The sequence below is a fragment of the Malaclemys terrapin genome, chromosome 20 (assembly GCF_027887155.1).
Source record: "Malaclemys terrapin pileata isolate rMalTer1 chromosome 20, rMalTer1.hap1, whole genome shotgun sequence".
In the NCBI taxonomy this organism is placed as follows: Eukaryota; Metazoa; Chordata; order Testudines; family Emydidae; genus Malaclemys; species Malaclemys terrapin.
This window is the reverse complement of record NC_071524.1, coordinates 10,641,839-10,669,771: the sequence shown is the minus strand read 5'-3', so window position 1 is coordinate 10,669,771 and position 27,933 is coordinate 10,641,839. Positions and strand designations below refer to the sequence as shown.

Below are 27,933 nucleotides of genomic sequence, written 5' to 3'. Positions count from 1 at the left end.
ATGGGGTTGTACCTCAATGCATCAGGCATGATGTATAACTTGTTTGTACCTGTGTATAAGAATGCATCCCTGAGTGGACGTCTTTGTCCAGCCTAGGGGGCAGTAGAGTGTCCCACCACTGACTGCATAGGCGCCAACTTTTCCAGACGCCAGTGGGTGCTTGCCCCCGGCCCCGCCCTGCCCCCATCCCACCCCCTTCTGCCCCGTCCCTGCCCTTGCCCCCATCTCAATCCCCGCCCCAACTCCACCCCCTCTCTGCCCCTATTGGACCCCCTTCCCCAAATCCCCGGCCCGGCCCTGCCTCTTCCCGGAGCACACCACATTCCTCCTCCTCCCCACTCCCTCCCAGTGCTTGCCGCCATGAATCAGCTGTTTTGCGGTGGGAAGCTCTGGGAGGGGGGGAGAAGCAGAGCCCCGGTGCGCTCAGGGGAGGAAGTGGAGGCGGAGCAGAGGTCAGCTAGGGCCGGGGGTTGGGGCGGGGAGGGGAGCTGCTGGTGGGTGCAGAGCACCCACCAATTTTTCCCTCTGAGTGTTCCAGCCCCAGAGCACCCACAGAGTCGGCGCCTATGACTGACCGAGCTGTGTCCATTATCAGGGGGCACATATTCATAGTATGTCCTGGAAAGTCTGCTGGAAACTATTACTGTGCTTTGTTTGACAATAAACCTGTCTGGTTACCTTTGTACCTTATTGGAGTCTGTGGTCACTGGGGGTTCTCTCGGCATCAGCTGCGTCAGCGAGCTACGCAGAACTGGGGCAGCACACAGAGGGAACACAGGCACGCAGTTGACTGTTATCAACATTGGATAGCCAATCAGAGGCAGTGTCCCCTGAGCCAGACACTCAGGGGAACCTATATATAAGAACCTATTTAGAATAGAATGGAATAGAATATCATGAGTGTTTCACATCATCGTCAGATGGGTGCCTACAGGGGCCAAACCCACCTCGCTGCCAGGGAATTGCCAGACATGGAAACACTGAAAGAATGAATGTTGGGAGCTTTATCTTTGGCTTTCTGGTCATGTTTCCCAGCTTTTGTCTCCACCCCAGAGGCTAATGCTGTGTCTGTGCCTTGTCCAATAGTAAAACTACAAAGAAACCACAGAGCAGCTGAGTCCCTGATAACTCTGTTTAGCGACTCTGTTTGCCAGCTTTACAGGCCCAGCTACCCACCAACTACAGCTCTGACTAGTTTGGGGTGACTTCTAAAACACCAAACACAGTGAGCACCACGAGAGGGGTCACAAACTATTTAAAGGGATACCACCCAATCCCACTACAATTAGACTTTTTTGTAAACAAATGAAAGCTGAGATTCCAGCAGCTGAGCTTGAAGAGAGACACCCAGATTCATAAAACTGATGATAAAATTGTGAGAGTTGGCAACACTGTCAATGCTGCAATCAGGTGACTAAACGCCGTCTCTGCTTTGTTAACTCATGGTTGATTCTAATGACTTCCTGCTGAGGATGCACTGTCACAAACAGAATTCTTGTCTCCCCACAGCTTTTTCTGTTACAGCGGTCACACCTTCATCCCCTCTGCACCAGCCATCAGCCCTGGCTGCAAGGAGACCTGTGTGTTTGTGAAAAGGAACCTCAACGCCTGGGGAGTTGCAGGGGCTCCCGCGTATGAGTGGGCCGGGTTCTCATTTATCCTCATGTTCTCCAACCCCTTTGACAACAACCTGCACCACCTCCAGTATGCACTGGAAATCCGCGAAGGCAGAATGAGCTGCAGGGAATTGGAGAGTCTCTACCACATGATGTGTGGCCACAGGCCTCTGTCCAGAACCTATCGAAAGGACCAACTTGGGAGAAACACAACTGCCCTTGTAACATTACGTAGCTTTCAGATTTCTGCCACTATGTCCAATCATAGCAAACTGCCCTTAGAGTATTAATTGAAGAGAGAGGTTCTCCTCCCAGCTACACTCCACAGCCACCTCGCTCCCAGCAGCCGTCTTCTCTGTTCTGCCACTTCTCTCGCAAGCTGACCCAGTAACATGCCTGCAAATGGGTGTTCCTGTCTCAGTAATCCCAAACGAGAGGGAGACACCACCCTGACTTGGAATGCTCTTCATGCAGAATCCAGGACCCGCAGACGGCAATTATTCAGTGGATTTTCCCCCCATTTTTTCCGTTCAGATTATTATTTTGTTTTATCCAGGGGAAAAACAATCAACTTGAATAGCTGTTCCTGAGCAAAGCAAATAATGGGCTCAGGGCCACTGAAAGAAGGTCACCAGAGAACCCAAAGGAAACAATCACCGCTCGGTCCCTGGGCTGTGCCAAGAACCTGACTAGTAACAAAGCTCAGCAGCAGAACCATTCCAAAGCCAGCTGACAAGTAGTAAAGATGACTAGTGGGAAGACCAGAGGGCCTGATTCTGCATTTGGGCCTGATCTGACCACTCTTAGCCACATTGGATGAAATTCCCCTTGTGCACAGAGTCAGTATGAGCCCCAAGAACCGCACCGAAGCTCCCAAAATTTGATTTAGTTGGGGTTGGTCCTGCTTTGAGCAGGGGGTTGGACTAGATGACCTCCTGATGTCCCTTCCAACCCTAATCTTCTATGATTCTATGAAATATAACCTATATGGTATTTTGGCCTCTGAGGAGGGGACTTCACCTCCTGAGTGACTAGATCCTCAGCATCACAATTCCAGGGGTCCAGCATCCATAGATGGAGCTATTTTTCCAAATAGGTTCAGCACCCAACATGCTCCCAGCTGTTCTCTCAAACTGGCCCTGACTGTGGGTTCTAGGCTTCTCTGGTCATTCTGGCCACACTCTGAAAGTTACTCCCAATGGGGGCCTTTCCAGAGCAAGGTGCTGCTGAGGTTGAGTCAAGGGGCCAAAGCTGAGTCCTGCTGTTGGCAGTCTGGTCATAGGCACATGCAGGAAAATTCTGATACCCCACAGCTGCTCCAAGTGTCCCATTCCCGGGAGCTGGAGCCAGGCATTTGCATATATCGACATGGGAGGGGTCAGGAAGGCCTCTGGGAGGGTTTTGAGCACCAGTTGCCAGCCCTGGATCTGGGAATATGCAGCCCTGTTCTGGAGCTGATCGGAAACATAAGAACATAAGAACGGCCGTACTGGGTCAGACCAAAGGTCCATCTAACCCAGTATCCTGTCTTATGACAGTGGCCAATGCCAGGTGCCCCAGAGGGAATGAACAGAATAAGTCGTCACATGATCCATCCAATGTGTGTTGTGTGAAAAAAGCATTGCTTTTGTTTGTTTTAAACCTGCAGTGCACCATTCAGAAAGCCTGAGACCTACACCAGCTAAACCCCCGCAATGCACCATCCCCACAGCCTGAGACCTACACCAGCTAGAGGGACAGAACCACACTGGAAATAGCAGCAGGGATGGAGTTAAGGAGGGGTAAAGTTTGATATTTCTGCTGTCTGCAGCAATGTTGGTTGGCCCCTGCCCGTTCTTCCCACATCATCTGTCATGTCTATAGGAAGACACTAAGTCCCTGGGTGCATGGACTGTACCTTTATGTCTGTCCCAGACAAAGGCACGTACATTCTGGGTGCTGTGAAATCTAATAAAACTTCATAATACTAAAAACTGTCCTGAGGAGAGTCACTTCTAAACAAAGAACAAAATTAATTCTTTTGTTCACATAAATACTGAGGGTCCAGGTCACCACTGATATCAACTGGCCATAGCTCCATTGTAGTCAAAGGGCCGTATCCCCAGCTGCAGTAAACTGTTGCTGCTTCATTGGAGTCAATGGGCCAATTTACATCAGCTAGAGGTCTGGCCCAGAGATCAGCCCAAACATATTGCCCTGGACTCCACGGGCTGTCTGAGTTTCTCACCTGCAGCTGGACTCTCACTTCAACCCAGCTCTACTCAAACATAATAGGAGCAATGCATGCTGGGAAAGCTACTCACTTTTCTACCAACTCCTCTTTATGGCAGAGGCTTAAGGTAATAAGCTCACAGCAATCTTATATCCCCAGCAGCAAGATGTTCCACCGGGAAGATGACATATCCCCAAACACCGCCTGTGCCAGGGTGGGCTGTATCTGTATCAAATGACAAGCTCCATTTTGTATTCAGTGGTGAACACAACTTGCCAAGGCAACCTATTGTGTTGTGTTAACCTTTGACCCCTGACCTGAGCTCAGGTGGTCATTTATATCTTAGAAAGTGTTAAGATGCTTGCTCAATTAGCGTAAATGAAATTAAAGCAATAAACGCAAGCAGGAGTCAGGAAAGAAACATAACGATTGTTTTAAAATAGGCTTTGCAGTGGGCCTGATGGCTAGTATTTAGCTAGCAGTAGTAATAGCTAGCACAAGGCCACATTATGCCAAGGTTAGTAAGTAACCTTGGCTTAGCAGATTTAACAATATATAACTTGTGATAGACTGTCTAGACCAGGGGTCATCAATTACTTTTTGTCAAGGTCCACATTTATTGGTCAAGGTATAGTCAAGGTCCAGACTCCAGAGAAAATACAACAACAACATCAGAAATAATAATCATAATAATAATAAAATAAAAAGATTTTGGGGTCCATTCAAAAGCGTCTGGCGGTCCAAATTTGCCCGCAGTCCTCCTATTGACTACCCCTGGTCTGTGCAACTGCGTACAACCATAACTGTAACCCCAAATGGGCAGCAGGAATGACACGTGGCCAAGATGCCAAGACTTAATCGAATGTGGTCCCTGAAATAGGTGAGTGTAAGGAATAGGGGCATAAAAAGGTAACAAACCTCAACTTCTGGGGCAACCTCAGAATGGCAATACGATGACAACCTTAATGCCTATCTCACTTTAAGGCAAACCCGCAGCCCTGTGGATTGGTTAGTACACATGTGCGGATTCTGCTGTTGTTCTTCTCGTGTTTTTCTAGTGTAAGCAGAGTTTGAATGACCTCTCCCCTGACATCTAGTGGTGAGCTGTGGAAAAGGACTTCAGGAGATGATCTCGTTTGCCTGGGCACACCCACCCTGCCTAAAGGTGCTCAGCCTTGGGACAGCTCCCATCTTTTCATGTGCTGTGTATTTATACCTGCCTACCGTATTTTCCACTCCATGCATCTGATGAAGTGGGTTGAAGCCCATGAAACCTTATGTCCAAAAAGATTTGTTAGACTCTAAAGTGCTACAAGGACTCCTCGTTATTTTTACAAGACACAGTTTGGCTACATATTCTGACAATGATGTTTTGACTGTCTTTGCCAGTTGGCATAAAGGGGTTCTTGGGATTACGCTGCCATGGCATTACGAGGTTTACAGGGTCAGTATGTTCAGTTTTGCCTGGGAAAAGGACCTGGTATGTAACCTCATCCCTCTGCTTATCACAGTCAGGTTGAACTGAGCCCTGGGCTGATATCTCACAGTGTGCCTGGGCCGGGGGGAGAGGCAGCAGTAGGTGGCTAGGCCCCTTTTGACACGCTCCACAAAGCCAGTGTTGTGAGGAAGTGTAACACAGAGCCAAAGGAAGGGCAGGAGGCAGAGCTCAGTGTATCTGAACCGAGAGCTCCCACACTGCCTTGGGAGGGGAGAGAGTTGTGATAGCAACAGACCAAAGCATGTCTAAGATGAGACTGTGCGATGATGTGGGATTTGTGATGACCCCGAGCAGGAATGGCAGAAGGTTCCTAAAGGCGGCGCCCGAACCCCTGTGCCTCCCCTTCTCCCTGAGCTCCTGCCCCCACATCGCCCCTTCCCCTGAGGCCCCGCCCTCATGCCACCCCTTCTCCCAAAGGCCCCGCCTCCATGCACTGCCCCTCCACTCATTCTTCTCTTCCCCCTCCCCACCCCGGTCTCCTTATGGCCAGTAAAAAGTGCGAGGGCCCTAGCCCCCTGGCAACCCCTGTTCCAGTGCCCCTGACCCCGAGTCCCTCCAGCACCACCCAGGCCAGCTCTCCTGTCTTCCGGAAGACCTTCCCTGCCCTGCTACATTGGACCAGGGCATGGTGGGTACTGCAGCTGCTGAGCTCCGGGTTATCCCTCGTGCAGTGCAGCCCCCATGGTGCAGAGGTGCAGGTGAACCCAGCCCTGGGCTCTGACAGGCAGAATGTCCAACAGCTGCTTCCTCACAGCAACACCCAGCATGCCCTGCCGTATTCAGGCCTCAGGTTTCAGCCTACATGGTGTATTGCACATATGAGCTGCAGTGCTTGCAACTGTATGCACGTTAAGAACAGTACATATTATTGACAGCAGGGCCACTGGGGGGCAGGGGCAAAAGGGACAGTTTGCTCCATATCCTTGTTTCAGAGGGCCCCCACACCAAGTGGCATTGTGACCTGGTACATGGAGGTTGCGGTGCCACTCAGGATGGACCCATCCAGCTTGCTCTGCTACCCAGCAGGGGCTAAGAGTACTGTGGACTCGGTGGGGTGATGTGTGGGGCCCAGCAACTGAAGCAGGGATGGCCCCATAGGGGTTGGTGATGACGCCTGGGATCTCCCTGACTCACACCATACATGTGCATACCCTGGGAAACATTTGTAGGAGAATCCCTGACCTGAGCAGAGCAGCCTCTGTGTCCAGGAGAGAATAAACTGAAAGTAAAAGAGGTTTGTGACAGTTACAGGAATCCAGTTACGCTGCTGTGAAAATATTTTGTCATCCTTGAAAATCTATCACTTCTCTGCAATCTGTGTCAGCAGGGTCTGAGGCCTGGTCTACACTACGAGTTTAGGTCGAATTTAGCAGCGTTAAATCGAATTAAGCCTGGACACGTCCACACAAAGAAGCCCTTTTTTTTCGACTTAAAGTGCCCTCTTAACCGGTTTCTTTACTCCACCTCCGACGAGGGGAGTAGCGGCAAAATCGATATTGCCATTTCAAATTATGATTAGTGTGAACGGAATTCGACGGTATAGGCCTCCGGGAGCTATCCCAGAGTGCTTCATTGTGGCCGCTCTGGACAGCACTCTCAACTCAGATGCACTGACCAGGTAGACAGGAAAAGCCCCGCGAACTTTTGAATTTCATTTCCTGTTTGCCCAGCGTGGAGAGCACAGGTGGCCACGCAGAGCTTATCAGCACACGTAACCATGATGGAGTCCCAGGATCGCAAAAGAGCTCCAGCATGGACCAAACGGGAGGTACGGGATCTGCTCGCCATATGGGGAGATGAATCAGTGCTAGCTGAACTCCGTTGCAGTAAACGAAATTTAAAAATATTAGAAAAAGTCTCAAAGGCCATGAAGGACAGAGGCCATAACAAGGACGCACAGCAGTGCCGTGTGAAAATTAAGGAGCTAAGGCAAGCCTACCACAAAGCCAGAGAGGCAAACGGAAGGTCTGGGGCAGAGCAGCAGACATGCCGCTTCTACACGGATCTGCATGCCATGCTAGGAGGTGCAGCCACCACTACCCCAACCCTGTGCTTTGACTCCATCAATGGATAATCACACAACAGGGAAGCGGGTTTGGGGGACGAGGAAGATGATGATGAAGTCAATGAAGATAGCTCACAGCAAGGAAGCAGAGAAACCGGTTTCCCCAACAGCCAGGATATGTTTATCACCCTGGACCTGGAACCAGTGACCCCCGAACTCACCCAAGGCGTGCTCCCAGACCCTGAGGGTGCACAAGGGACCTCTGGTGAGTGTACCTTTGTAAATATTACTCATGGTTTAAAAGCAAGCGTGTTTAATGATTAATGATTAATTTGCCCTGGCAATCCTGGTCAGTACAGCTACTGGAAAAGTCTGTTAACGTGTATGGGGATGGAATGGAAATCCTCCAGGGACATCTCCAGAAAGCTCTCCTTCATGTACTCCCAAAGCCTTTGCAAAAGGTTTCTGGGGAGTGCTGCCTTATCCCATCCGCCATGGTAGGACCCTTTACGACGCCAGGCCAGTAGCATGTAGTCTGGAATCATTGCATAACAAAGCATGGCAGCGTATGGTTCCGGTTTTTGCTGGCATGGAGACAACATCCATTTCTTTTCTCTCTTTGTTATCCTCAGGAAAGTGATACCATTCACGGTCACCTGGTTGAAATGGGGTGATTTTAGTAAGGGGACATTGAGAGGTGCCCGTTCCTGCTCAGCTGAACAGAAATATTCCCCGCTGTTAGCCACGCGGTGGGGGGGAGGGGTGAAGTGATCATCCCAGAGATTTGGGTGTGGGGTGGGGGATGGGGGCTAGTTGGGTTTGTGCTGTATGTTAACCCGGAAACCGCAGCCCCTCCTTTTACATTGCAAACCCATTTTAAATGGCCAACCCAACGGGTGCTTGGTATGGGAAATGAGGGCGCTGCTGTTTGAAACCATTCCCTATTGTTATGAAGGTTAAAAAAGCCAAAAGACTGTGGCTTACCATGGCTGCCTGCAAGCCGAATTCTGTTGCCTGGCACTGTGTGAGTGATCTCTCACACCAAACGGGCAGGCCCTCAATATAAGAGGGAAAATGCGACCTTGTAACGAAAGCACATGTGCTGTGTAATGTGAACAGCAACATTTAACGAATTTAATGTGAAAGAGTGTACCCATTGTTCTCTAAAATGTGTCTTCTTAACCACGTCTCCCTTTTCCTCCACCAAGTGCAAATGTTTCTCCTTTGCAGAGGCTAGTGAAGATTAGAAGGAAAAAATGGCGGACTCGGGATGATATGTTCTCGGAGCTCCAGGTGTCGGCCCAAGCTGACAGAACACAACAGAATGCGTGGAGGCATTCAATGTCAGAGTGCAAAAAAGCACAATATGAACAAGAGGAGAGGTGGTGGGCTGAATCGCGGTCTGAAGAGAGTAAGTGGCAGGCTGAAGAGGATAGGTGGCGTCAGATTGCTGACAGAAGGCAAGAGTCGATGCTCCGGCTGGTGGAGCAACAAACTGAAATGCTCCAGCATATAGTTGAGCTGCAAGAAAGGCAGTAGGAGCAGAGACCACCGCTACAGCCCCTGTGTAACCAATAACCATCCTCCCCAAGTTCCATAGCCTTCTCACCCAGACACCCAAGAACTCGGTGGGGGGGCCTCCGGCCACCCAGCCACTCCACTCCAGAGGATTGCCCAAGCATCAGAAGGTTGGCCTTCAATAAGACTTAAAGTTTTAAAGTTTTAAACTGCAGTGTTTCTTTTCCTTCCCTCCTCCCCCACCCCACCCGGCGCTTCCCTCCTCTCCCACCCCTCCCGGGCTACCTTGGCAGTTATCCCCCTAGTTGTGTGATGACTTAATAAAGAATGCATGAATGTGAAGTAATAATGACTTTATTGCCTCTGCAAGTGGTGCTTGAAGGGGGGAGCAGCGGGTGGTTAGCTCACAGGGAAGTAGAGTGAACCGGGGGAGAGTGGGGTTCATCAAGGAGAAAGAAACAGAAGCTCTACACCGTAACCTTTCCAGTCACAAAACTGGTTTTCAAAGCTTCTCTGATGCGCACCACACCCTACTGTACTCTTCTAACTGCCTTGGTGTCTGGCTGCGCATAATCACCGGCCAGGTGATTTGCCTCCACCTCCCACCCCGCCATAAATGTCTCCCCCTTATTCTCACAGATATTGTGGAAAGCACGGCAAGCAGCAATAACAATTGGAATATTGGTTTCGCTGAGGTCTAACCGAGTCAGTAAACTGCGCCAGAGCACTTTTAAACATCCAAATGCACATTCTACCACCATTCTGCACTTGCTCAGCCTATAGTTGAACAGGTCCTGACTACTGTCCAGGCTGCCTGTGTATGGCTTTATGAGCCATGGCATTAAGGGGTAGGCTGGGTTCCCAAGGATAACTATAGGCATTTCAACATCCCCAACAATTATTTTCTGGTCCGTGAAGAAAGTCCCTATCTCCAGCTTTCAAAACAGACCAGAGTTCCTGAAGACGCGAGCATCATGTACCTTTCCCGGCCATCCCACGTTGATGTTAGTGAAACATCCCTTGTGATCCACTAGGGCTAACAGCACTATGGAAAAGTATCCCTTGCAATTTATGTACTCTGTGGCTTGGTGCTCCGGTGCCAAGATAGGGATATGGGTTCCGTCTATCGCCCCACCACAGTTTGGGAATCCCATTGCAGCAAAGCCATCCACTATGACCTGCACGTTTCCCAGAGTCACTACCCTTGATATCAGCAGGTCTTTCATTGCCCTGGCTACTTGGATCACAGCAGCCCCCACAGTAGATTTGCCCACTCCAAATTGATTCCCGACTGACCAGTAGCTGTCTGACGTTGCAAGCTTCCACAGTGCTATTGCCACTCGCTTCTCAACTGTGAGGGCTGCTCTCATCTTGGTATTCTGGCACTTCAGGGAAGGCGAAAGCAAGTCACAAAGTTCCATGAAAGTGCCCTTATGCATGCAAAAGTTTCGCAGCCACTGGGAATCGTCCCACACCTGCAACACGATGCGGTCCCACCAGTCTGTGCTTGTTTCCTGGGCCCAGAATCAACATTCCACGGCATCAATATGCCCCAGTAACACCATGATTTGCACATTGCTGGAGAGGTCTATGTCCATGTCAATGTCTTCATCACTCTTGTAGCCACGCTGCAATCGCCTTCTTGCCTGGTTTTGCTTTGGCATGTTCTGGCTCTGCATATACTCCAGGACAATGCTTCTAGTGTTCATAGTGCTCATAATTGCCACGGTGATCTGAGCGGGCTCTATGATCCCAGTGCTATTGTGTCTGGGCTTGAAAAACAGTGAGAAACTATTGTCTGACGGAGGAAGGGAGGCCGTTGATTTCACGGAGGTGGGGGCTGAGGACGTGTACCCAGCAGGTGGGGCTGCTTTGCCCTGGTGACCTATTTTGGCTGGTGTTGGGATACCAGTCGCTCTAGTGCAGGGCTAATGACAAGTTGTTATTCCTACTGCATGAGTAAAGGGCAGCAGAACCACGCTTAGCTGGCCCTGTGTCAGGCAGTCACCCTCAACTGAACTGCACTTGCTCAGCAGGAGGTAGGGATGCTACATGCCAGTGACAGAGAAAGAAGATAGTGACAAGTGTTTTTTCTAGTGATGTGGCTTTTTGTTGTAGTTCTCTTTTTTCTTGCTGTGTTAAAGCACATGTGATTACGCTCAGTTCAGCGTCCTTGTTTGGTTTGATGATTGCTAGAGCTGACAAAACTGATAACTGCATTTTTAAGTGCTGAGCCTTAGATGTCCCCGGGGACAGTGTTTCAGTGAATGAGATTGTCTAGCCTGTGCTAGTGGTGAGGTTCTGCGCTAACTACTGAAATCACTGAGAGCTCAGTTAAGTGGTGGGACCTCAAGACATAGCCTTGCCGAGGGTGCGACAGAGCAGCAATGGCCCAGTGGCTAATGGCAGCGGAGCAAATGGTGGATCAGGTGCTATGATGGCAGGAGCTGGCAGCAAGACTGGCTGAATGTTACACAGCAGCTGAGGTGTTGCTTGATGCCTCTGGGGTTGGAGGTTAACTCATGTGAATTTGCCTCTGAACTTTGGGTCCTCGCTGAGCATGGGCAGGAACTGTGAGGTGGATGCAACGGAGGGAGAGGGAACTGATGTGTTAAAGGAACATTTGTTTGTCAGACTTTCACACCACAAGGTGAGAAACTGAGGCAAAGAACACTGCCACATGTACTCTGGGCAGGGGGTGTGTGCTCATGGGTCACATGCTTTTGAATGGTGGTTGTGGTGTTTTCCAGATTAATGCTGTGTTCCTTTCCCCATTCAGTGCTTGCAAGAGGGGAAGCATTACCTCTTGGAGGCCCCCAAGGTGGGGGCTTGAGCCAGTTCTGTTTTGTATTGTTAAGAGGATCCCTGAACCTAGCCTTCGTTGCTGCCGTCTCCTGGCAGAAGGGTTACATCCGGTTACATCCAGTTTCTTCTCCTGTGTTTGTTTTGGTTTAACAAAACGTTCTTGCTGTTTGCCAGGGCTGACAAGAAGGGAGGAAATGGAGGAGAACTGTATTGGGGCTGCGAGATCAGGGCCACCCAAAACCTCTGTGTAAATAAAGTTAGATGGAAAGGCCTGGGGCCCCAGCAAACATGAATGTACCAGGCTCCATATTTCTCTCGATGGACCTGCCTATCTCCGACCCAGAGACTTTGGGGAAGAATGGTGCAGGACGGGCGGCAAAACATGACTCAGCAATAAGAAAATCATTCAAGGGTAGGGGATAAATATTGGTTACCAGCCAGTCACAACGTTCACTGTAATGGCCCAAAGTCAAGCGTGACAGTGCTGCCTCTTCTCACCTAGTCCTCTCTGAGGTGATGGGGAAATGGGGAAAACCTCCTTCAGTGAGAGACCTTTGCACGGGAGCTGCATTTGGGGAATGGTGACATTCTGAGTCTACAAAAAGAACAGGAGTACTTGTGGCACCTTAGTGATTAACAAATTTATTTCAGCATAAGCTTTCATGGGCTACAGCTCACTTCTTCGGATGCATAGAATGGAACACACAGAAAGAAGGTATTTATACATACAGAGAACATGAAAAGGTGGAAGTACGCATACCAACTGTAAGAGGCCAATCAATTGAGATGAGCTATCAGCAGCAGAGGAAAAAAACCCTTTGAAGTGATAATCGAGATGACCCATAGAAGGTGTGAGGAGAACTTAACATGGGGAAAAAAATTCAATTAGTGTAATGACCCAACCATTCCCAGTCTCTGTTTAATTGTATCTAATTTGCATATTAATTCAAATTCTGTGGTGCCTCTCAGCTGATGACTATCGAGTGGAATGGGGTGACTGGCCAATAACCCTCCAGAGGGCAAGAAGGGGTCATCCCAAATGGCTTCCAGCTTCCATGCCTGTGGAAGGGCAACAGTGGAAAATTGTCCCTATAACAGAGGTCCCCAAACTGTGGGGCAGTGCCTCCCTGAGGGTGGCGTGGAGGACCATGTGGGGGGGAGGGGCGTGGCAGGGTCCAGGACAGCCCACATGGAGGGGAGGAAATACTACCCAGCCCTGCTCCACTCCCAGCTCTGCTCTGGTCCCAACCCCAGGCACTGCCAGGTTCGCAGTCCTGGCCCCAGCCCCCAGCCTCAGGTTTGGCCATGGCTCCATTCCTGGCTCCAGTCCTGGCTCCAGTCCTGGCCCAACTCCCACCCCTCAGCTTTGGCCCCCTTACTTCTGAACGTGTCCCTTCCCCCACCCCCCAGGAGCTGGGGCCCTGCTCCCAGCCCCGGATCAAGGGGTGTGCGGACCAGAGTAAATGGGGGCGTGACCCTGAAAGGACACTGCCCTATAGCTACAATACTTGTTACATTTGGGGGAGGAGCACGGCCCAGTGGAGCTTGGTAGGGTTCGAAACAAACTCACTAACTTAGCTCACAGACAGGGCCAGCTCTGGCTTTTTTGCCGCCCAAGGCAAAAAAGCCTCCCGCCACCCCCCCCTCCCCAGCGCGGCAGGGGAGGGCGCTGAGCCCGGCCGCGGGCCACTCTCCCCGACCGGCTGGAGCGCCGAAGGGAGGGCGGTGAGCCCGCCGCAGCTCCCCTGGCGGCCAGAGTGCCGGGGGGAGGGCGGAGAGCCCGGCCGGGGCTCCGCTCTCCCCGGCGGCCAGAGCGCCGGGGGAGGGCGGCGAGCCCACTGCGGCTCCCCTCTCCCCGACGGCCGGAGCCGGAGCACCACGCCGCACTGCCCCCCTCCAGGTGCCACTCCAAGCACAAGCTTGGTGGGCTGGTGCCTGGAGCCGGCCCTGTTCACAAAGGCCAGGAAGGCCTATTACAGACCCTGAATTGACCTAGACAACAGGATGAGTTGTTCTGTAAGCACTTGTCTGTAATGTGGGGAAAGAAAAATTGTGTTGTTATGGGGGGCTTCAGTTTGGGAGACGTGCTAGAGTCCTCATTCATTCAGCCATAAAATGATAGGTGATACATTTTTACACACATGGTATTGCACCCAACGCAAAGTGACTCTAGCTTGGCCCTCACTACGATGAATAAAGCTCGACTCCTCACTGGACAGTGAGGTGTATTGAGGACTGTGTTTGAATTGCGAACTTAAGGATTTCCTGGGAGGTGGCTAATGTCCAGAAGGACTGGGAGGCACTCGTCTGACGCAAAGGCGGATTAAGGTTTCCTGGAGCTCTGAGCCTGAGCAAGTGTGGGGCCCTTCCCTATCCCTTCTGCTGGCAGTCCTGTTCCCATTCCGCCCCTTCTGCCTGCGCCTCTTCCCACAGCCCCACCAATTTCTGCCCCTTCCCTGGCCCGCCCCGTTCCACACAGGGTCCCCCCAATTTCACCCCCCCACTGCAGCCCTGCAACCCCTTTTCTTCCTTTCTGCCCCACCCCCAACTGTGACCCCAAGACTAGAGAAGTTCTGTCCCATGCCACAGCCCGGGGCGCAGCAGGGAGTGAGAGCTCCTCCAGTCCCAGGGCCGCAGCCAAGGTCTGGGTGCTGGGGCTTCCCACCCCCCCGACCCCCTGCGCTTCAGCCAGGGACGGGGTCAGGTGGCTCGGGGAGGGGACTTCCCCTGCCCAGTGGCTTCTGCCAGGGATGAACTTGGGGGCACTGAGACTTCACCCACCCTGCCCACCTGGAGCTGCTGCCAGGGAGCGGGGTCGGGGCACGGGGGCTTCCCCCCTGGCAGCCAGGGCTCTGGGCTTCGGCTGCCCAGTGGAAGATTTTTTCCGGGCCCCTAAGCACGGGTCCTGTTGGCTTACTGGCTAATCCACCACTGGTCTGACTGAAAACCTGGCCGTGCAGCAAGCAGGGCGCCTCCTCTTCACTATTTAGGGTTATTGTGTAACTCATTGGGCAGTGTGTCCCAGCCGCTGCTCCGTCCCATGCCGACCCACGGGGTGAGGAGCTTATGCAGTAGCAGCGTTTGCTTTACAAGCCCTTGGTTCAGTCTCTGGTGCATTAGCCATGAGGGCTAAAAGCTTGAGCCAAAGGCTGAGGGCTGGTGGCAATGGCTGAGGGCTGGTGGCAATGTGACAGTTCTTAGAGCGCCCAGGCATATGCACCACCTTATTGCCCCTCTGCCTCACCACCCACACCACAGCCCTCTGGGTCCCTTCAGCATCCAGTCCCTTCTCCACGGAGCACTCGCAGTAATACCAGGCCTGCTGTCCCCAAGGGACCGGGGCCCACATCCACTCAAATAATTTGACTCAGGATCAGCCCCTTATACTAAGCCCAGCCCTGAGATCGACAGAGATTAAAAACAATCATAAGTCTATTGTGATGAGAATTAAAGAGTCAGTGAGTAAGGATAATGGAAACAAAAGGTTTGAAACAAACTCTGAACACGCTTTCTGGCAAGTAAATGTCACAGGCTAAGCTCTTGTATAGAGCTGGCTTATCTCACCCGAAACCTTTTGCAGTGTTTCCAAACAAGGCTGGTTGTGATCCGTTTTCATGAATGTTCTGCCATCTACTGCTAACAGGCAGGATAACAGGGCCCTTTCTGTGTCCCCCAGTTACAGTCCAGGAAACCTTTGCAGTGCACCCCCAGATAAGACTCTTTCCCCCTTGCTGTTCTTCCCTTCGTGTTAAATCTCAAAATCCTTCATCTGCATTTGGTGCAGACTGGTGACTGTGAACGAGACACCACTTAATTTACATTGCACCAGACGGATAAATGTCTCTGGTCTGGCAGGAAACTAGTGTTTCAACTCTGCTGTAGCTCAATCCTTTCTTGATACAAAAGCTAAGAAGATAGTTCCAGTATATAGACATAGACATAACTCCGTATATAGTAGCCGTATATATATTTTATGACAATATTCACAACCAGTGGGACATCAGCCTTCCTTTCATACCGGATACAACAGTCTTCAGTGAACCAAAATGTACAGAATTTTACCAGATGGCTTTGAGGGGAGTAGGCAACTCATCTCCTCTGTGGATTGGCACGGAGGGGCACCTGTGACACACACTCCCCACTGGGTTACAGGGGCACCTGGGAAGCAACAGGAGGACTGAAAGGGAACAAGAACTGAGCGGCTGGGAGGATCCTCTTTGGGATGCGGCTTCAGGACAAGGTCAGAAAAGGCAAATTATGTTCACATTGACAACTACTTAGTTTAATGATGGCATCGGGATGTACCCACCCACCCAAGGCTTAAAAGGAAAGACTTGTGTATTTGCACATTACCCACAATGCTGTGGGTCATGGCCTCTACCCTCCAAAAAACCCACACGTCCCCAAATTCTATCCCAATTGCTCGCTGGCACAAACCCTTAATGGGGCCCAGAGAAGCTCAGACACACAGATCTGCCCACCTGGCTGTCAGCTCCGGGCAGTGGGGAAGCTACTCTGCCTTAACACTGCTCAGGGGCCCCGTGACAGGTTTGCACCAGAGAGCAAGTTGGATGGCATTGCAGGATGTGTTGCTGTTTGGTCTCTGTTAGAGAGGACAGTGAGAGCCGGAGGGCAGCCCCTTTGGGCCTGAGATGTTCAGCTGATATTCAGGGCTTTGCAGGGCATTTCTGTTAGGATGAAAATCTGTGAGACGAGTCAGGGAGATTCTCAGTGTCATCCTGGTCATTCACACACGGGCATTTTCCCTGAGCACCACAGAATCTAATAGCAGCAGACAGCTTCCTCACTGTGCAATCCCCATGTCTACCCCTCCAGCGAGCTCTGTGCCCAAGAAGCTCTGTGTCACGAAGCAGAGCCTGCATAAAAGCCAGTCTCTGGGCAATGTAATGAGTGCAGCTGGCCTATAGCAGGTTGCCTGTCTGGCTACGCCGCCTGACTGATTGGAAGAGTCAGCAGCCCGGTTCCTGAGCCCAGCAACAGCAGCTGCTCAAAACATTCACCCAGGGCTGTGATAGGCACTGCTCCTGCTTGTTCCCAGCTGTACTCCTGCCTTGTTCGAGTCCTCCTCCCGCCAGGCCCCACATCAGGTAGCCTCGTCCTGACCCTCGGCTCCAGTTTCCTGGGCTCTGGCATCTGGACTCTGACTCCTCCTCTGATCCTGGACCTTGATTCCTAATGTCAGGGGGCTGTTGGCCTCTCACTGGAACGTAGTGGGTTTTTTCAGTGGGTCCTTTTCTAATGCCAAGCGAAAGTGGGCTTAGGAGACTGACAGTCTCCAGGGCCAATGGGGAGAGGCCAACACTGCAGGTCAGCTGGATTGATAGGGCAGGCAGGCCAATGAGGGAGTCAGGAGCCTGGGGGCCCATCCTTGTGTGAGCTGCCATTGACTGAGCCAGAGCAGGGCAGAGCTAAGAGGAGAGCAGCAGCCTGAGCTGAGCTAGAGGCGGAGCTGGGGAGCTGGAGGTGAACCAGCCCCGAGCCCAGAGCTGGAGCTGGAGCTGAAGCAGGAGCAATGCAGACCAGTTGTGCTGACTGGAAGCAAGGGATGAGCTGCGGGGCCAGAGCCGGGACGGCAGACACTGGCCAGGACATGAGTAGCACAGGAGCTGGATGCAAGAAGTGGCTGAGGCCAAGTAGGGGGCCCTGGGCAGAGGGCACAATGCAGGGACATGTCAGAGAAGGGGACCATGAAGGCCAGACTCAAAGGGGGGCGTGACCCTGACAGGAGGCACAATGCTGGGGGAAGTGTCCTGCCACCTAGCACCTGAGGGCATGTGGCCACCACCAGAGCAAATGTCTGACCCAGAATATCACCACAGTGCAGCCAGGGCCTGGGAGGGAGGCCTGGGACACGGGAGGAACAGAGTAAGACCTTGTCTCCTGTCCCAGCGATGGCTGTTTGTGGTGTTCACCATGCCCACAGGGTGGGGTCCCCTGTTCCTTTAACCTCTTCCATTTTCCCTTATTTTTTTTACAATTGCTGTTTAAGACATTGTAATTGCTTTGAACTGTATGCAATGATCAGTGGGTCAGGGAAGCATCCAGTGCAGAGAGAGCCCCACGGAGTGGGGACACAGCCCCTGTCCTAAATGACCACAGGAAGGTTGGGGGTCAAGCCCCCCAGGAATCCTGGGCCCAGCCTTGTCGGGGTTTTGATGACTGTGCAACACAGGAGAGTGGAAGGGGACCCCTCAAGGTCAGGCAGGCCTCTGGGGGAAGAGAGTGGGAGCGAGGACTCAGATCCTTTCACTATCCAATTCCACTGGGGTATTTCAAAAGCCAGGAAACTGCCTCACAATAACAGGACCATTCCCCCGCTTACACTGGTTACTGACTCCTGCTCTAACCGATGGCACAACCACCCATGTACTGGTCACTTGGTCTCTCTGTTCTCCTCCTGGTTGTGTAGTGCGGGTGCTGTGAGCTATTGAACCAAATGGTAAACTCTGTATTTGATGGAAAGCACTGCAAGCCAAGGGATGCTGCCACAGCCCCAGCACCCCTAGTTAAAGCACTGTGTCAGAGGGTCTCTGTGTAGATGGTGGAGGTTTGGGCAAAAACTTGGGTAAGAGCCAGGATTAACTGCAGTGAATACAGGACCTGTGAAATCTCCTCCAAAAAAGTTTTCATTGACACTAGGTTACCTGTCTGCATTTGGGGTGCAAACGGCTTGATCATAGGATTTCGACTGCGTTAATAGTCTAAAGTCATTTAAATACTATCCCCAAAGTAGCCCAATATATTTATTGAAACAAAGGTGATTTTTTATTAACCCATTGATCTGTACATCAAATAACAAAGGAAAGCTTTCGTTAGATACCCAGTACAGATTTGATTTAAAAAAAAAAAAGCTACAAGCCCCAGCTGGCATTCGTCCATAGAATCATAGAAGATTAGGGTTGGAAGAGTCCAATCCCCTGCTCAAAGCAGGACCAACCCCAACTAAATCATCCCAGCAAAGGCTTTGTCAAACTGGGCCTTAAAAACCTCTAAGGATGGAGATTCCACCACCTCCCTTGGTCCCCAGGCTGTAGCGGTGCATGGGATTCTTTCATCCTAAGTGCAGTACTCTGCACTCGTCTTTGTTGAACCTCATCAGATTTCTTTTGGCCCAATCCTCCAATTTCTCTAGGTCACTCTGGACCCTATCCCTACCAGAGCCGTCTCTAGGCACCAGCAAACAAGTAGGTGCTTTGGGCAGCACATTTGCAGGGGGCAGCATTCCGGCCATCCTTTTTTTTTGGTTTGTTTTTTAACTCACTTCCTCCCCTCTCACAACCCTGCAGAAGCAGAGCCACAGAGCAGCTGGGGATCCAGCATGGAAGCTGAGAACCCATGGGACCCTAGGAGCTGTAGTTCCTTGCCTCGCTCCCTGCCTAGAGAGCCAGCAGGGAAAGAACTACATTTCCCAGTAATCCCTCGGAAGCTATCAACAGGAAAGGGAGGGGTAGGGAGTGAGGTAACTGAGCCATGCTGCAGCTTGCTGTGAGTCAAAAGGGGTGGCACTGTGAATGGGGAACAAGTGTGCCCAAGGAGTAGAAGGCTTTGCCCCAGATATCCCCTTCAGAAGACTTCCCCAGACTGGATTAGGGATACTTGTGTGACCTCACCTGGTAGCCCCCAAAGAAGAAATTGGGTGGACTAAATGGACAATGCCCTGTGACGAACTGGGACTGTTCTTACTGTGGTCTGTGAATGCTGACAGGGGAGTGTGGCTAGGATAGTCTGCATTGGGGGATGGGAGATTGCCCGAAGTAGAATACCTGAGCATGTAACATGAGAACCCAGGAAGGGGTTGGAGGCCAGGTGACACCTTGGCCCGGGAAACTGAACAAAGGCTGTGGGAGGGGTCGCTGAAGGGAGAGTGTTGGAAGCTGGCTGGTGAGATGGCTGGGAGGCAGAGATAGCTCTGACCTCCCAAGGGGGGCTGGGATGCCCTGGGACCCCAAGATGGACCTAACTGAGGGGGGGCCCTGTTGTCTGTGCCTGCAAGACCTGTCTTGGACTGTATTCCTGCCATCCAAATAAACCTTCTGCTTTACTGGCTGGCTGAGAGTCATGGTGAATCGCAGGAAGCCGGGGGTGCAGGGCCCTGAGTCCCCCAATACTCCGTGACAACTGGTGGCAGCAGCGGGATCTACTGCACCCCGTGGACGGCGCTTCCTGCAGTAAGTGACTGGGGAGCAGTAAAACGAAGGGGGATTGACGGGGACCAGGCGTGCTGAAGAGTGAGAGAGAGACGGTTATTACCCCTGGGAGTGTGTGACCAGCGAGAAGGACTTTTGCAGTAACAGAGTCCCCCGGGGGGATCGCAGCGAGTGGTCCCAGGGGCGGAGGAGTCTGCAGCTCGACCCTGGCAGAGAGGTGGTGACCTTGAGAAGGGCTGGCACACTAGGGGTCTCCCTGGGAACTGTGGGGAGCTGTGAGCACCCAGGCCGGTGAGTGGCCAGCAGGAAGATGTATGCCAAGCAGCTTGAGAGTGACCTGGTGGAGCTGTGCAAGCAGAGGGAGCTGCGCAGTGGGAGGCTCACCAAAGAACAGCTCATTGCCCAGCTGGAGGCGGAAGATCGCGCGAATGAACTGATCCCTGGGTCTCAGGGAAGCAGCCTGGCAAATGCAGCACAGGCACCAGCTGTCCCAGCTGGGAGTGGTCAGCCGGCTGCTGAGGGCTTCCCGAGACCCCTCCTTCCTATGCCTAGGGGAAGGGTGGGGAGGAGCCCAGCAAATACCGAGGGCGCCGTGACCCCCCCGGCCAGCAGGGGATCCTCCCGGCGAAGCTCGCCGGCCAGCAGAGGATCCTCACGGCGACGTTCGGCATCCGTGGAGCGGAATTGGCTGGAATGGGAGAAAGAGCTAAAACTGAGAGAGCTGGAGGATCGTGAACAACAGAGACAGCATGAAGAGAGACAGCATCAGCATGAACGGGAGGAGAATGAGAGACAGAGACAGCATGAACTGGAACTGGCGAGACTGAGGGGCAGCGAACCCCCGGCTGCGGTGAGCGAGGGGGGACCCAGGACTGCACGGAGCTTTGATAAGTGCATCCTGGCCCCACGCAAGGAGGGGGAGGACATGGATGACTTCCTGGATGCCTTTGAGACGGCCTGCAAGCTGCACCGGGTTGATCCCGCGGACAGACTCTGGGTCCTTACCCCCTTACTGGACCCCAAAGCCGTGGCATTGTACCGCCAACTGGAAGAGGCAGAGAAAGGGGACTACGAACTATTCAAAAAGGCCCTGCTACGTGAGTTTGGGCTGACTCCTGAGATGTACCGGGAAAGGTTCCGGAGTCAGGATAAAACCCCTGAGATCTCATATCTGCAACTAGCCGTCCGCATGGAAGGATATGCCAGCAAGTGGGCTGAGGGGGCCCAGACGAAGGGGGACCTGGTTAAACTGCTAGTACTGGAGCAACTGTATGAGCGGTGCCAATCCGACCTGAGGCTGTGGTTGAGGGACAAAAAACCAGAGAACCCGCGACATGCAGGCCGGCTGGCCGATGAGTTTGTAAAGAGCCGGTCAGGGGATAACAGGGAGGAGTCCCAAAGGAACAGTCCCACCACAACGCAGAGAGAGGGTCACCGTGGGACCTCCCCGTGGGAAAATACAGAAAAACCCCATCAAAGGGGAACATCCGGCGTCAGGACCATCCGACCCACTCAAGGGGACCCATGGGACATGGGCTGCTATCACTGTGGCCAGAAAGGCCACATACGGGCCCAGTGCCCCAGGCTCAGGAACAGACTGAGCAGACCGAACCCACAGAGGGTTGACTGGGTAGAGACCCAGTCGGGCGAGAGGCAGCATTCCCAGGGAAGGGGGGCTGGCAGAGTACCACCTGCTAAGGAGGGAGGAGAGCTCCAGGCCAGCTCCTCTGGGGGGCTGGATGCTCCAGACTCAGGGTTTTTGGTTTATACAGTGGGCGCGGGGCTGTCCCTCCGGAGAGAGTACCTTGTTCCCCTGGAGGTGGATGGGAGGAAGGTCAATGGATACTGGGATACGGGCACAGAGGTGACGCTGGCCCGGCCCGAGGTGGTGGCCCCATATCAGGTGGTGCCCAACACCTACCTGACCCTGACGGGGGTGGGCGGGACACCAGTCAAAGTGCCCGTGGCAAGGGTACACCTGAAGTGGGGGGCCAACGAGGGCCCCAAGTACACCCATATTTGCCCACTGAGGTGTTGATGGGGGGGGGACCTGGAGGACTGGCCAAGCAACCCCCAAAGGGCACTGGTTGTGACCCGCAGTCAGAGCCGGCGAGGGGCACTGCGCCCTGGCCTTGGGGAGGGTGCCTTGCCTGAGGCGCAGGACCCTAACCTGGTCGGGAGGGAACACCCAGGGACATGGCTCAGGGAGGCTGCGGCTTCAGACCCAGCCGGCGAGAAAGAGCAGGTGGCCATCCCTGTCCCAGCTGCTGAGTTCCAGGCCGAGTTACAGAGAGATCCCTCCTTGCGGAAGATAAGGGACCTGGCCGACCTCAATGCGGTACAGACCATGGGGAGAGGTGGCCGGAAAAGGTTCCCGTGGGAGAAGGGGTTCCTGTACCGAGAATGGGCTCCCCCAGGGAAAATGGAGTCAGGGGGGATCAGGAGGCAGCTGGTGGTACCCCAGAAGTATCGCCGCCAGCTGCTGTGCCGGGCCCATGACATTCCCCTCTCAGGGCACCAGGGAACCTGGCGTACCCAGCAGAGGCTGCTACGAAGCTTTTACTGGCCTGGGGTCTTTGTTACTGTCCGACAGTACTGCGGATCCTGTGACCCCTGTCAGAGGGGGAGGAAGGCCCTGGACAAGGGGAAAACAGCTTTAGGACCCTTGCCCAGCATAGAGGATCCTTTCCGGAGGGTGGCCAAGGTTAAAAGGGCGGCTCTGAACCAAGAGAGCCCAAAGCACAGACCTCCAGACTGGAGTGCTGGGAGAAGACCCCAGCCCAGTTGGAACCCCAGGGGTATTGGGGTGGGAAAAGGGCACAGGCCGCATAAACCTTCCTACATGCGAACTGCGAGTGCCATCAAGCACCCCGACCTAAGGGGGGGCGTGAAACTGGAGGGGCCTGGTGTAATTCTCACCAAGGAATGGGAGGGATGCAGGGGCATCCAAGGGAACGGGGGTAGGTTCGAACTTCCCCGGGTCACTGGCTAAAGTGACCCTGCTCAGTTCGGTCTCAAAAAGGGGGGGAGATGTGACAAACTGGGACTGTTCTTACTGTGGTCTGTGAATGCTGACAGGGGAGTGTGGCTAGGATAGTCTGCATTGGGGGATGGGAGATTGCCCAAAGTAGAATACCTGAGCATGTAACATGAGAACCCAGGAAGGGGTTGGAGGCCAGGTGACACCTTGGCCCGGGAAACTGAACAAAGGCTGTGGGAGGGGTCGCTGAAGGGAGAGTGTTGGAAGCTGGCTGGTGAGATGGCTGGGAGGCAGAGATTGCTCTGACCTCCCAAGGGGGGCTGGGATGCCCTGGGACCCCAAGATGGACCTAACTGAGGGGGAGCCCTGTTGTCTGTGCCTGCAAGACCTGTCTTGGACTGTATTCCTGCCATCCAAATAAACCTTCTGCTTTACTGGCTGGCTGAGAGTCATGGTGAATCGCAGGAAGCCGGGGGTGCAGGGCCCTGAGTCCCCCAATACTCCGTGACAGCCCCTGTCTATGTGAAGCCTAGCAAGGGAGGCATGTGGATCCCACTAGAATTTAAAATAAAAAGTAAGGGAGGGGAGGCCGTGCAAGAGGATTTGGGCAGCTTTAGATACAGTACCCAGCACTTAGGAGGATTTCCATTCTGAGCCATGGGAGCAGAAACTGACTTTTCCTTTCCAGATTTAGCTAATATTCAGAAAGGGAATCTAGCCCCTGCCTTCCAGATTTGAACACCTCAAAATTCAGGAGTGCTCAAGCTCAATTTGGGCAGTTGTTACTTCATTTCCCCCAAATCAAATATACTGATCCACTGTAACTTGCTGTAGAAAAAGTAGGATAAAATTGAGCAAGAAATGCTTCTCAGTGGTTTTTAAGACTGGAATTGCTATTTTCAACAGCCATAGAATCAAAGAGTGGAACAAAAGAATAATAAAGGCACCTCAACTTTTCCTCATTTATGTAGGACAGTCTTATAATCTGCATCCAGATATCCTCCAATCACACAAGCTTTAACATTGTTCCACTTTACTACAGTTCTGTAACCATATGGGAACCAATCCTGTCTGTGTTCTGTGCATATCTAAAATTCCTGCTGAATGACCTGCCCTGGGAGTGAGTTACCAGTAACCCAGGGCTGGGACAGCAGGATAGTGGAGGTTGTGTGGGGGGAGAGGCCAGGGCTGGGGTGGCAGGGGGTGGGAGGAGGGTACTAGTGGGGGGAAAAGGGGAGCCCAGCGCTGGGGCGGCAGGGGGTGTGGGTGAGTGGGTGTGGGGAGAACCCTGGGCTGGGGAAGAAGAGGGGTGCAGGCGGGGGAGCCCAGGGCTGGGGTGAGGGGGCAGCCACAAATTTTTTTGCTTTGGGCAGCAAAAAACCTAGAGACAGCCCTGATTCCAAACCTCCAGAGTATTTACCTCTCTCCCCAGCTTAATGTCATCTGCGAACTTGCTGAGGGTGCAATTAATCCCATCATCCAGATCATTAATAAAGATGTTGAACAAAATCGGCCCCAGGACCGACCCCTGGGGCACTCCGCTTTATATCAGCGGCCAACTAGATATCGAATCATTGATCACTAGCTGTTGAGCCCGACAATCTAGTCAGATTTCTATTCACCTTATAGTCCATTCATCCAATCCATACTTTTTTAACTTGCTGGCAAGAATACTGTGGGAGACCGTATCAAAAGCTTTGCTAAAATCAAGATATATCACATCCACCGCTTTCCCCAAATCCACAGAGCCAGTTATGTCATCATAGAAGGCAATCAGGTTGGTGAGGCATGACTTGCCCTTGGTGAGTCCATGTTGACTGTTCCTGATCACCTTCCTCTCCTCCAAGTGCTTCAAAATGGATTCCTTGAGTACCTGCTCCATGATTTTGCCGGGGACTGAAGTGAGGTTTGTAGTTCCCCGGGTTCTCTTTCTTCCCTTTTTTAAATATGGGCACTATATTTGTCTTTTTCCAAACGTCTGGGACCTCCCCTGATCGCCACGAATTTTCAAAGATAATGGCCAATGGCTCTGCAATCACATCAGCCTACTCCCTCAGCACCCTTGGATTCATTAGATCTGGACCCATGGACTTGTGCACATCCAGCTTTTCTAAATAGTCCTTAACCTGTTCTTTTACTACTGAGGGCTGCTCACCTCCTCCCCATACTGTGTTGCCCAGTGTAGCAGTCTGGGAGCTGACCTTGTCTGTGAAGACCAAGGCAAAAAAAGCATTGAGTACTTCAGCTTTTTCCATCTGTCACAGGTTGCTTCCCCATTCAGTAAGGGTCCCACACTTTTCCTGACCTTCTTGTTGCTAACATACCTGTAGAAACCCTTCTTGTTACCCTTCACATTCCTTTCTAGCTGCAACTACAATTGTGCTTTGGCCTTCCTGATTACACCCCTGCATGCTCGAGCAATATTTTTATGCTCCTCCCTAGTCATCTGTCCAAATTTCCACTTCTTGTAAGCTTCCTTTCTGAGTTTAAGCTCACTGAAGATTTCCCTGTTAAGCCAAGCGATTCTTTCTGCACTTCAGGATGATTTGTTCCTGCGCCCTCAATAAGGTTTCTTTAAAATACAGCCAGCTCTCCTGGACTCCTTTCCCCCTCATATTAGCTTACCAGGGGATCCTGCCCATCCGTTCCCTAAGGGAGTCTAAGTCTGCTTTTCTGAAGTCCAGAGTCCGTATTTTGCTACTCTCCTTTCTTCCTTTTGTCAAGATCCTGAAGTAAACCATCTCATGGTCACTGCTGCCTAGGTTGCCACCCACTTCTACTTTGCCTACCAATTCTTCCCTGTTTCTAAGCAGCTGGTCAAGAGAAGCACGGCCCCTAGTCGGTTCCTCCAGCACTTGTACCAGGAAGTTGTCCCCAACACTCTTCGAAAACCTCTTAGATTGTCTGTGTACTTCTGTATTTCTCTCCCAGCAGATGTCCACATTAGCAACAAAGCTGTGAGAAAACAATCAAATTCAAAATCAAAACCCCAAGGGGAATTTTGACAGGAAGGTCACTCCACCGGCCCCCACCTCAACCACATTAAATTCCCATTGACCATCAGATCATTACACACCCAGTCCAGATAAGACCCCCTACAAAAACCATGACAGCCAGTGACCCCCACTAAAAATCCTTCCATCCAGAGTCCCCTACACCCTAGGGAAATCCAGAACTGCAATATAAGCTCTGTCACCAAGACTCCCCCTTCTTTCCCCCCAAGTCAACATCCTGATGCCCGGAGCCTCCTGTCACCCAGTAAAAACCCAGAAACTCCCAAGAGACACCCTGCCACCTAGAGCCCCCCTCGCCCAGCCCTGTCATGTGCAACCCCAGAGGGGCAGCTCTGGCTCCTCCCCCTGCCTTAGAGCCAGCCTGGCTGCTGCTATCTCCCAGGCCGAAGGGCTCCTCCTTGCCCAATCCCAGAGCCTGCAGGTAGCTGCTGGGCTCCAGAACCTCAGCCCAGGCTCTGCAGCGGGCATTCCCACCAGGCGGGCTGCAGCTGTGTGAGCGGGGAGTGTTAGGATATAGATATTCAAGCCCGTCTGGCCTATACTTTAAGAATTTAGGTGTATTCTTATCACTTAGCTAGTTATAGAGGTATAAAAGAAAGAATCAAAATCATTGTCTTTCTGTGTCTCTCACTGTGATAGTCTGAGGCCCTGTTTAGCCAAATTGAAATAAGGCAATCTGGGGCTGTTAGGAAGGTGATCCGATCTCTCACCTCCAGATAAAGGGAAGAGCCTAGAACATGTAAAAGGAAATTTAGGTTGATAGTTTTCTGTCCAGTAAGAACTCACTTATCAATAGACACAACTGGAAAACCCTTATGTCTGTATAGATGTAGTTGTAAAACCCTTATATCTGTATACATGTAGTTGTGAAATCCTCACTTCTGTATTGTTTTGTATGTTTATTTGCATGGTCTCTGTCTGGTTCTGTAATTGTTTCTGTCTGCTGTATAATTAATTTTGCTGCGTGTAAACTAATTAAGCTGGTGGGATATAATTGGTTAGCTAATCATGTTACAATATGTGAGGATTGGTTAGGTAAATTTTAGTAGAATGAGGAAGTAATTTGGGATTTGAAAATAAGGAAAAAGGAACTTGGATTTAAGCTTGCTGGAAGCTCACCCCAATAAACATGGAATTGTTTGCACCTTCGGACTTCGGGTATTGTTGCTCTCTGTTCATGCGAGAAGGACCAGGAAAGTGTGAGAATGAAAGAATAAGCTCTCTATAGGGAGTAGGGCAGTGCGGGAGGCAGAGCCCAGCACAGGGCAGGTCGGAGGGTGGGGACCAGCCCTGCCCCGCTTACCTTATCTCCACTACCTAGTGCCTTGATCATGCAGGAAAGACTCCTCTGCCCTGGGGGCTGGTCAAGGTGGCGCTGTTCTCTCTTGTCCAGCGACCTGTGTGTCCCCTCTGCAGAAGAGCAGCTGGGCTGTGACCCACTCCAGACTCAAGTGTCAGGATTCCTCTGCTGCTGGGATGCAGTTATTAATTATTGTTAGGGATGTTTTGTAATGAAGAAACCCCGGGGTGTTTTCCTCCAGGATTTACTGTTTCAGCAGCCGTGCCATGATAGACCCTGTGCCCCAGATCCCCCGGCTCTTCGAGGAGCAGCGTGTTTGTGAAAACAAGCTACGCATCCCGTGGGAGTGTCAAGGTGCTGAGCTATGAGTCTAACGCCTTCACCCTGGCCATCATGTTCTCCAACCCCTTCAACTGCATAGTCTACAGCTCTGAGTTTGCCATCAAGCTCTTCACTGGCAGGAAGGACTTTGACAGCATGGAGCGCCTCTACCATTATATGTACAGCCACAACCCTCCCTATAAGTGCAAGTCCTACAGGAAAGTGAAGCTCGAGGTCCAGGATGGCCAGCTGGAGGTGACCAATGCGGAGTTCCAGGTGACCATGTTCAAAAAGCCACCATGTTCAAAAAGGATATGTCCATCATTACAGTGCAGATTGAGCAGAAAGATCCCTGCCTGCCCTACACTGCCCACTCAGCCAACCCAGGCAGCCCCAATGTGCCAGACAAGGAGGCTGCTGGTGAGAAATAGTGACTCTCTTTCTCCAAGCTTGAGTAGACTCTTAAGCTAGCTCTACTCGAGTTAGTGCACTAAGA

At 52.1% G+C, this 27,933-nt stretch overlaps 1 pseudogene; it reads left to right on the top strand.

Annotated features, from left to right (window-relative positions):
- Window positions 1-27,868, top strand: LOC128826362 (uncharacterized; annotated as a pseudogene).
- The last annotated feature ends 65 nt before the right edge of the window (window positions 27,869-27,933 follow it).